Here is an 11659-nt window from a genome sequence, read left to right on the forward strand (position 1 = left end):
CCATGTGTGGTTCATTCTTCCTTAGGAATTTAAAGATGGGCTCACAAGTGGAGGTGAGCTTGGCAATGAATCGACTAATATATTGTAGTCGACCCAAGAAACCCCTAATCTCTTTCTCACTTTTGGGTGGAGGCATCTCCGATATGGCTTTAATCTTGGATTTGTCAACTTCTATCCCTCTATCACTCATTAGGAACCCTAACAATTTTCCAACGGTTACTCCTACAAAAATAGCTTGGATATACGTGAAAAACAGATCTGAAAATCTGAATTTCATAATTCTCGATAGATATAACTTCTGTCGAGAGCTGTCGAGAATTATATATCAAATCTCGATAGATACATCTGTCGAGCTATCTATAGAGATTTAATGAACAATACTTCTTCACTTCATTCTTGGATAGATTTGCATGGCTTCAATACTTGGACTTGAACTCTTGTTCTTTGAAGTATTAAACACATCCTAGATCTACCAAATTACAAGTAAAGTTCGTTTTGTCAAAGCATTAACCAATTCTATATGATATATGTTCTAACAAGTTATACATATGTCCTAACATAGAGAGATATTGATAATGTAATCAATTTGAACTAATTGGACGACCAATGCACAAACTAGAAAGCTAGCTCGGACCACCCGCATTGGTTCAGTTAAACCCTATTTAGCTAGTCCGGGCTTTAAGTTTTGTCTCTGCTTACATGTTTAAATTTTTACTAACCCCTTTTCTTGTTTTATCTGCCACCGGTCCTCTGTCCCAACTCCAACACCTTAAGGGTTGAATCTCTTTAATAACTTCGAAGAACGTGTGAAAAGTTTGAGCCATTTTTTCAAACTTTTTAAGGTTTGGTCTATTTCAAAGCTCTGTCTTCCCTCCATCCCATTTTAGAAAGACTTTGGTTCTGTGCCTTTTGACCGGTATTTATGTTAGCATGTGAAACCGTTGGGATAAACAAAGTCAAGCTGCTGGTGGGTTGAACTTGAACCCAAGATTACCGCTTGTGGCACATTATTAAACCTTTTGGGCTGTTATGTTTTTTGATCAATTAAAATCAAATTTCAATCTGAATAATTACTGTTGTTAACTACTTTCCATGCAATATTTATCCATTTGAGGTGCTATTAAGTTTGTGGGGAAGCAAACTTGCGAAGAGAAAGTGACATTTGCTTAAACAATTTGTTTGAACTGGATACAACCGTGTCCAAATTTTAGAAAGACTTTGGTTCTGTCTTTTGACCGGTATTTATGTTGGCATGTGAAACCATTAAGATAAACAAAGTCAAGCTGCTGGTGGGTTGAACTTGAACCCAAGATTACCGCTTGTGGCACATTATTAAACCTTTTGGGCTGTTATGTTTTTTGATCAATTAAAATCAAATTTCAATCTGAATAATTACAGTTGTTAACCACTTTCCATGCAATATTTATCCATTTGAGGTGCTGTTAAGTTTGTGGGGAAGCAAACTTGCGAAGAGAAAGTGAGATTTGTTTAAACGATTTGTTTGAACTGGATACAGCCGTGTCCAAATTTTAGAAAGACTTTGGTTCTGTGTCTTTTGATCGGTATTTATGTTGGCATGTGAAACCATTGGGATAAACAAAGTCAAGCTGCTGGTGGGTTGAACTTGAACCCAAGATTACCGCTTGCGGCACGTTATTAAACCTTTTGGGCTGTTATGTTTTTTGATCAATTAAAATCAAATTTCAATCTGAATAATTACTGTTGTTAACTACTTTCCATGCAATATTTATCCATTTTAGGTGCTATTAAGTTTGTGGGGAAGCAAACTTGCGAAGAGAAAGTGAGATTTGTTTAAACGATTTGTTTGAACTGGATAAAACCGTGTCCAAATTTTAGAAAGACTTTGGTTCTGTCTTTTGACCGGTATTTATGTTGGCATGTGAAACCATTAAGATAAACAAAGTCAAGCTGCTGGTGGGTTGAACTTGAACCCAAGATTACCGCTTGTGGCACATTATTAAACCTTTTGGGCAGTTAAGTTTTTTGATCAATTAAATTCAAATTTCAATCTGAATAATTACAGCTGTTAACTACTTTCCATGAAATTTTTTATCCGTTTGAGGTGCTGTTAAGTTAGTGGGGAAGCAAACTTGTGAAGAGAAAGTGAGATTTGTTTGAACTGGATAGAACCGTGTCCAAATTATAGAAAGACTTTGGTTCGTGTCTTTTGACCGGTATTTATGTTGGCATGTGAAGCCATTGGGATAAAAAAAAAGTCAATCTGCTAGTGGGTTGAACTTGAACCCAAGATTACCGCTTGTGGCACATTATTAAACCTTTTGGGCTGTTCAGTTTTTTGATCAATTAAAATCAAATTTCAATCTGAATAATTACAGTTGTTAACTACTTTCCATGCAATTTTTATCCATTTGAGTTGCTGTAAAGTTTGTGGGGAAGCAAACTTGCAAAGAAAAAGTGAGATTTGTTTAAACGATTTGTTTGAACTGGATACAACCGTGTCCAAATTCGAGGTATTAATTGACTTATTTAAATGCTTTTTCCAGCTAATTGCGAAGAGAGAGTGAGATTTGTTTACTTTGCTTATCTCATACCTGTGACATCACATAATACACCTTACAAGAAACTGACCACCACCCCCACCCCCACATATACATAGAAACCAAAGATTTTTTGGAATTATACGTTTGAGTTTATGCATAATTGCACAATATTGGGTTAAGTTATGGTTTTTCACATAACATTTATATTGGCTTTATTCAATGACAAAAAGTGTTGTAATTATATTAATATATTTCCTCGTATTTTGTGGGATTTATTTGTAATGAGTTCAGTATTATGTTGGTGAAAATTGCTCAAGAAGTTGATCTTGTGACTTGGCTCGTGAGTGGTGCAACCTACAAAGGTCACATAAGGAGCACATGGTAAAAGCTAAAGAGTCAATAAGTTTTGCGACTCATCTTGTGACTTGACCAACTCGAGAGATGACCTGCGAAATTCATTGACAGCTGGGATTTTATTGTAACCCTTATATCATTCACTCATACTTATATACCTGTTAGGTTTTAAAGATTTAGGATTAAATGTTTAAAGTCTCAATTTGTATATGTTGGCAAACTGAGAACAAAAACATATCTAGAATAAGTGTTAGACATTGATTAAAGTGTTTCAAGTCAAGTCTCAAGAATATTCAAGCTGCAAGAAAAAGAGGCATTTTTTGTGAAGTTCGATCAATTGAAAAATCATGCTTGACTAATCAAAAATCGTAGAAAAATAATTTATGCAAAATTTTAAATTAGGCCCAAGCCCACAAAAATTTTTAGGGTTTCAGTTCAACACTCCTAAGTATAAAATGAAAACCCTAATTACATTTTGTAGACTCTTGGAAGACTTGTAAGTTACTCTTGTGAGATCTGAGAGGTTTTGTACCTTCTAACTCTACAAGTGTCTACCGAAACAAAATCTACAATCAAGTGCTGGTAGAATCTAGTTGCTACAAGATCAACAAGTTGTAATCTAAAACCTTTAAGTGAGATCTCAAAGTTACAAACATGGGAGTTTGTGTTCTATAAATCCAAGATAGAAGGAGTCTGTGGATTCAGATGTTGCACGTGGTCGTTTCAGTAAGTTACTACTAGTGGTAGCAATAGATTTAGGGTTAAATCTTTTGTAAAAACTTCAATTCTCTTATAGTGGATTTTTTTTACCTTGAGGATAACTAGATTAAATTCTCCCCAAGTTTTTCCCACAAGACGGTTTGTTTCATTGGTTTTCTTAGGTGATCATATCGCTGTGTTCTTTATTTTTTCTGTTGTTGTGCTTGATATGATCTCACTTTGTTTAACCTAGATCTCATGATTAACCTAGTTAATTATTTGGCTAATATATCAAGTTAAACAATCTGTTTTAAGGGGGCTAAACAAACAAACAAGTGTGTACGTTTTTAGATCCCTGTAAACTAGATTTTTTAACCTAATCAATTAAACAAGTGAATATTTAGGTTTATTATTCAGATCTAGGTTAAAACAAAACAATCATATTATATAAAGTAGGGAAAAAATAAATAACACAAAGATATGATCACCTAGGAAAACAAAACCGGTAAAAAACTTAGGGAGAATTTAACCTAGCTATTCTCAAGATAAAAAGCAAATCCACTTTGAAATAATTGAAGTTTGTACAATAGAACTTATACCACTAACATTTTATTACTACCTCGAGTAAAAAACTTACTACCACGACCAAGTTCTCCTACTTGTAACTTTAAGACTCTACTCAAAAGTTTTGGATCTTCTTGAAAGTTCTTTATGCAGCAACTGAAACCACCATCAAGTTCTTGATGCAAATATTGATCTTGATAGCTCTATGTGTGTGTATGAAGGTAAACACCTTTCAGATCTCATAAAAGATTCAACACACAACTTAACAAAGACCTTAGAAAGATTTTGGGTACAAACCCTAGATCTACAAAAGAGGCACAAGATTCACTTTCTAAAAGGCCTTTTAAAAACATGCTTAGGGTTTCCTTTATATACTAGGAGAAGTAGATCTGAAACTTTAATCGTTAATGGGCTTGAACTGCTGTTTGGTTTTAATTCAAATTCAACAGATACAATTCTCGATCGATTGAGCTTTGCAATTTGGCACAATAAATTTCTACATTCAGCTTGATTAAAACTATAACAAATAAATTTTGAGTAAGCCTAAACCAAGACTCGTTATTTTGATCATGGTTTGCCAACATATACAAAGTGAAGTTCTAATACATTTAGTTCCTAAAGTCTTAGAACCTAACAAAGTGGTATTAGAGCAAGTTAGCTCTAGATTGGGTAAAACACCTTGAGTTGATCATTGACCCATGTTGTCATGGAACATGGTCACTCTCTTGTGATCCCCCCTATTTTGATGGGAACAACTATGCTTACTAGAAGGTTAGGATGAAAGCCTTTTTGAAATGGATGATAGAATATGGCTTTCTGTTGAGAATGGTTAGGAGAGACCAACCATTACTGTTAGTGAATGGACCGCTTCACAAAAAAAAGTAGCAAGCTTTAATAGCAAGGCTATGAATGCTATATTTAATGTTGTTTCTATAGAAGAATTTAAAAGGATCTCTAATGTAGAGGTTACTCATACTGCCTGGAATATTTTGCAAACTATGCATGAAGGCAGTAAGGCAAGAAAGATAAATAAACTATAGTAGTTAACCTCTAGGTTTGAAAGCATTAGGATGTTTAATGATGAGAACTTTGATGAGTTCTATGCCAAATTGAATGACATAGTGAACTTTGCCTTTTAATTTGGATGAAGATTATGATCAACCTAAAGTTGTTAGGAAGATTCTTAGATCCTTGACTGAGGATTTTAGACCTAAAGTCACTGCTATAACTAAAAGTAAGGTTGTGGACACCGTCCCTATTGATGAATTTGTAGGATTTCTTCAATCTTATGAATCTAATTTACCCAAAACCAATAAATCCAAATCTATGGCTTTGAAATCTGTTAATGATGTAGATGATTGCGAATTTGATGATGAAATCTCTTCTATAGAGATAACTTATCTTGCCAAGAACTTTAGAAACTTTTTAAGGAACAATAATAAAAGGGCAAGAAATAGAAACAATGCTGACACTAAGAATGTGAAGAAGAATGAAACAACCAAAAACAATAATTCTGAAAAATCAAAAGATAAGGTTGTTCAATCCTCTAACAATTCTTTAGGTCAACAGTGTTTTGGTTATTAGGGATACGGTCACCTTAGGTTAGAATGTCCTACTTACTTGAGATCTATGGGAAAAGATGAAGAAGTTTCTAATCATGAGTCTGAAAATGATTAAGAAGGAAATTTCATGGCTTTCACTACTACTGCTATAGTAAGTAAGTCTGAAATTATTGAGGAGAACCCTTCTGATATGGAACTCTCTGAGAATGTTGACTTGTATGAGGCTTACAACAAGCTTTGCAAGATTGTAGTAAAGGATGTCATGAATGTTGAGATAGGTTTGAAGAATATAAGCACTCTAGAACAAGAAAAGAAAAATATGTTGGTTAAATATTTTGATGCAAATGAACTCATAACCTCTATTAAGATTGAGAACATGTCCTTGATTGAGAAAGTTAAAGTTTAGAATATGAATTATCTGTTTCTAGAGAACAACTTGATAGGACTTATACTTCTAAACTGGATAATATGCTAAATGGTCAAAAGTCTTCTTCTGATAAGACAGGGTTAGGGTTTGTTGAGAGTGTTTCTACTTTTGTTATTCATTCTCCTAAGTTTATACCTGCTACATCTATTTATACTCCTGAAGTTAAGGTACCTAAGGAGTAGAAATACTTTGGGTAGATTAGGCTTGGAAAGTCTTTTTAGTATCCTTGTACTCAAACTTATTTACTAGCGGATCATTTTGACTTGGAGGGTCGCAGAGAGGTTTTTCACCAAGTTCTTCAATTTTCTCTTTGATAACATGTCTCGATGTTATCTTGTTTTTGCATCTCTCTTCCCTACTCTTTAAGCTTTACATTTATTATTTATTGTACATGCTTATGCCTTGGAGTAGTGTTCCGGTTTTATTATGAATCATTTACTCTTATTCCGCACTTAGTTAAGTTAGAGTAAAAGTAATCAAGCCCTAATTTAAAATTGGAGGTCTAAATTAGCTATAGTGTTTCACACTATTTGAGCTTTCATATTGTTTGGGTTCAAAAATATCTGCATATCGTAATGATTGATTTTTTTTTTCTCATGGGATCGAAAGAACTTGCTTGAGGATCTATCAAATATCGTTTATATATCACTTCGCGTAATATATATATATATATATATATATATATATATATATATATATATATATATATATATATATATATATATATAGGATGGGTTCAAGTTACATCTGTTGTAACTTCACAAGAGTTACACCTTTTTGGAACCATTGATTTCTATTAGATCTAAAGGTAAATAACACACTAATTGCCAAATTATCAAATTTCTAAAACTTAGTGATGTCAAAGCATTAAAAGTCATAAATGCCTTTATATGTTTTTTTAAAAAATCATTAATCTCTAGTTTCTATCCCCACCTTCTTCTTCTTCTTCTTCTTCTTCTCTCTCTCTCTCTCTCTCTCTCTCTCTCTCTCTCTCTCTCTCTCTCTCTCTCTCTCTCTCTATACATATATATATATATATATATAATCTATTTATTTATTTTGATGTTCTTTATGCTTGGTTACTAAGTAAATGATGAAAGGAGAAAGAAAATGAAATGGTAGAATTGTGTTGTTTGTTTTGGGGTGTTTTGGAGAACTATGTCCTGAAGAGATCATGATTCAGACTTCAGAGGTTGGTCGGAGGGTGAGTGCAGGAAACTATGGTAACATATTCTGATTCAGAATGTTTGTTCAGTAATAGGTCCCTTTTTCTTTTGTTTATCTTTTATAATTTTAATTTTTTTTTATCTGGGATAGAATTATATTCTAATTGTTAAGGTCTTATTTTTATGTAGTTAGCATATCTTTAGACTGTTAGGACATATGTGGAACATATTAAGAACATAGTTCATATAGAATTGACTAATCCTTTGACAAAATGCACTTTACTTGTAATTAGGTAGATCTAGGATGTGTTTAATACCATTGTTATTAATACCGTTTCGGACCCCGTTTCGGTTTGTCTAGTGGAATGGAATATTTCGGTACCGGCCGATTTCGGCGTACCGTTTTAAGGTGTTTCGGGTTCCTAAAAATTAAATTATATATATTCTTGTAAAACATAAAATTGTCAATTATAATAAATAAATAACTAAATTTCAAATAATACAAATCATTTAGTCTTAACTCTTAAGTCTTAAACATCAATATAACATCTATTTAACATCACACAATAAAAAGATTTAGAAGACAATAACTAGATATCAAATAATACAAAACATTTAGTCTTAACTCTTATGTCTTAAAATTCAATACAACATCAAATAATAAAAAGATTTATAACAAGTCATTACTCATTACATAAGCCCATAATAATTAATAACTAATAAGCCAACAAAATTTATAACATAATATTAGCCATCAAATAATAAATTATTATTTTTTTTTTTTCATAGGCCAAATCAAGTACCGGCCGGAATTGGCCGGAATGGCCGGAATGGACCGGAATGGCCCGAGGTGGAACGTTAAGTATCTCAGTACCGGTTTGCATACCGGAACGAAAAATTCCGGCCGTTCCGGCCGGAACGGAACGGAATCAATAACAATGTTTAATACTTCAAGCAACAAGAGTTCAAGTCCAAGTATTGAAGCCATACAAATCTGTCTCAAAATCAAGTGAAGAAGTGTTGTTCATTAAAGCTCGACAGATATCTCAACAGATGTATTTATCGAGATTTAATATTTGAAGCTCGATAGATATCTCGACAGCTGTATCTATCGATAATTACGAAATTCAGATTCTCAGATCTATTTGTGCGCTAAAGGGTTTTGTAAGCAATGAGCTTCTAGATCTTCATCATGTGCATAAATTGAAAAACTTTGCATCTAACATCTTTCTCAAGTTGGTGTGTTAGTTACGTACTTGGATCCATGCATCAATTGGTTAGTCACATACTAGGAGCTGTGTATTGGGGTAAGGATTCAACTATAGGTTGGTATAAGGTACTAGAATTCCTTTACTTGCAACCGCTTGTTTTGATAATAGTGGATTCTCGGGGGTGGTGACTATAAATTCACCTGATGAGGTTTTGCCTCAGTGTTTTTCCTCATTCATAAACAAATCATCCGTGTCAAATCTAATTTCCTCTGCATTTAGTAATTTGGTGATTTGTTTGTGCTACCACGCGTATTGCATTTTAAATTAACTTAATTAATTCACTTGGCTAATTAATTGATTAATTTACCTATGGTGTTAATACACTCTGATTAGGGTTAATTTTTGCTGTGTGATCTATTGACTCCTGTTGCCATGGTTGCAATTGGCAAGAGAAGATCTTTTGTTTCAAATAAATCTTTTTTTTCTAACCTCTATTTGATTGAGTGTCTCAGAAAATGCTAGTCTAAAAGTTATTTAAAAGCTATCATGATGATTATTGAAAAAGATCATAGTGTGACAAAGAAGAAACTAGACTGTCTTAGAATGAAAATGTGTAGAGGAGTTCGTCTAAGAAAAGTGAAAGTTAAAGGCCTTGTTCATAAATGGCAGATGAGAGAAAACACCATTCCTACAAATTTGTCATCTAAGCATGAGGTGTGCTTTATGATGAAACTTGAATTCAAGGTAATGGACACATGTCTGTGGTATCTTGAGAGTGGATGCTCACGACACATGACTCAAGACCGCACTCTCTTTAAGGTTTTTGAGTCCAAGAAAGGTGGAAATGTCACCTTTAGTGATGGGAGTAAATCACAGATAAAAGGGAAGGGAACCATCTTTCTACTTAGATTGCCAGACATCGTAAATGTGCTATATGTAGAAGGTCTAAAGGTGAACTTGTTGAGTATAAGCCAGATATGTGATCATTACTTTATGGTGCTATTCTCAAAAGGAAAATGCCTTGTGTTGAATGAGTCTAGGAAGAAACTCATTAGTGGTGTTTGCACTGTAGATAACTGCTATGGATTGGTACTTGATGCTGATATTGTATGCAATAGCATTCATTTGCCAAATGAAGACCTATGGCACCAAAGGATGGAACATGCTAGTTACAAACATCTCTCAATTGTATCTAAGCATGAATCAGTTTTGGGTATACCTAAGCTTAGTAGAGTAAACAATGTTGTGTGTGGATCGTGTTAGCTTAGGAAACAGACAAAAGCAAAATATCCAAGCACTCAGACATCATCTACATCTAGACCTTTGGAACTACTATATTTGGATCTCATGGGTCCAACTAGAACCGAGTCTCTTGTGGAAGAAAGAGATACATCATGGTTATGGTAGATGACTTCACTAGGTACACTTGGGTCATTCTTCCAAGATCTAAGTCAGATGCTCCTGAGCACATTGAAGCCTTGTGCACAAGACCACAAAATGAGAAGAGCTTAAAGATTGATCGAATTCGAAGTGATCATGGTAAAGAATTTGAGAACTCACACATGGAATCCTTTTGCACTAGATCAGGAATATCTCAAGAATTCTCTGCTTCTATTACTCCTTAACAAAATGGTGTAGTAGAAAGAAAGAACAGAGTCATTCAGGAGATGGCTAGAGCTATGTTGCACAACAAGGATGTAGTTAGAAATTTATGAAGAGAAGCTGTCAACACTGCATGTCATACAGTTAACATGGTGTATTTCAAATCCGGTACCAAGAAGACTTCCTATGAGTTGTGGAAGGGAAAAAAGCCAATTGTGAAGTATCTCAAAGTCTTTGCGTTGGGAAATTTAGACCCCGGTTGATATAATTAACAAGTTTTAAAATCAAGTTGTTAATTAGATTTGTTATGATTAAATTTGTTAAAACAAACAAACATCAATATCATGTAAAAAACATGCAGTGTAAAAATAAATAAAACAAGTTATGATGACCTAGGAAAACCAATTAAACAAACTAGTTTCACAGTAAAAAACCTACGGAGAAACCTTCCCGAAAAATAATTCACTATTGTTAAGAGAAGTTTCAAATCTAGTACAAAACTTTTGTCCCTAGACTCTACAATCCTCGTAGATGAACTTACAGCAAAAACCTTTTATCACTTTAGAACCTCTAAACTCTTCAATATATGAACGCCACCATTTTGATGCACGGATCCCAATATGTGACTAACTCCATTGTATGAATCTCAATACATGACTCATTCACCAACTTGATCTAGAAGAATGTTGGCTGCAAAATTCTTCACTTCATCAACAATAAAGATCAAGAAGCACTTGGTTACAAAACCCTAAGGTGCAAAAACGCAATAGCTTCTTTCAGAGAGAATAAGGCTTCAATCACCTTTTGCATGTGTTCTCCTTGTATTCTCATGTGTGACGGCCTCTAAAATATGCCTTATATATGTCTAGGGTTGTGAGAAAAGAAACCCTACACAAATACATAAGCATAGGCCAAAAATCAGATCTAAAAATCTGAATTTCGTAATTCTTGATAGATACCTCAATAGATAGCTATCTGTTGAGACTTGTTGCAAGCTATCAAGAGCTATAGAGAAGCTATCGAGCTATCTGTTGCAAGCTATCGAGAAGCTATCGAGAGTTATCGAGAATGCGATAAAAAGCAGCTGAAGGGTCTTGAGAAGTATCAAGAAGCTATCGAGATTTAATGAATCAGCACTTCTTTACTGGGTTCTTGGATAGACTTGCATGGTTATAACACTTGAACTTGAAACCTTGTTTCTTAAAGTATTAAAAACATTTTTGATCTACTTAAAAACAAGTAAAGTGCGTTTTATCAAAAAATTAGCCAATTACATAAAATTGACATATGTTCCTAGCATGATTCACATATGTTCTAACAATCTCCCCCTTTGGCAATCTGTTGAAGGAAAAATTCTGGTTTTGCATCTCATGCAAAACCCACAGCGGAAGCAACGAACAAAGATCTATTTCATTCATGATTGATAACGTGCACAATGTAAATTTCAGAATTTAAGAACAAGATAGTGTACCTTGGTGTGGAGAAATTCAAAACAAAGATTAGAAGCACTTGAGAACACTTTTAATCTTCACTCCAATTCCACTTTACGCCC

Source organism: Castanea sativa, chromosome 5, assembly GCF_040712315.1.
Source record: "Castanea sativa cultivar Marrone di Chiusa Pesio chromosome 5, ASM4071231v1".
Taxonomy (NCBI): domain Eukaryota; kingdom Viridiplantae; phylum Streptophyta; class Magnoliopsida; order Fagales; family Fagaceae; genus Castanea; species Castanea sativa.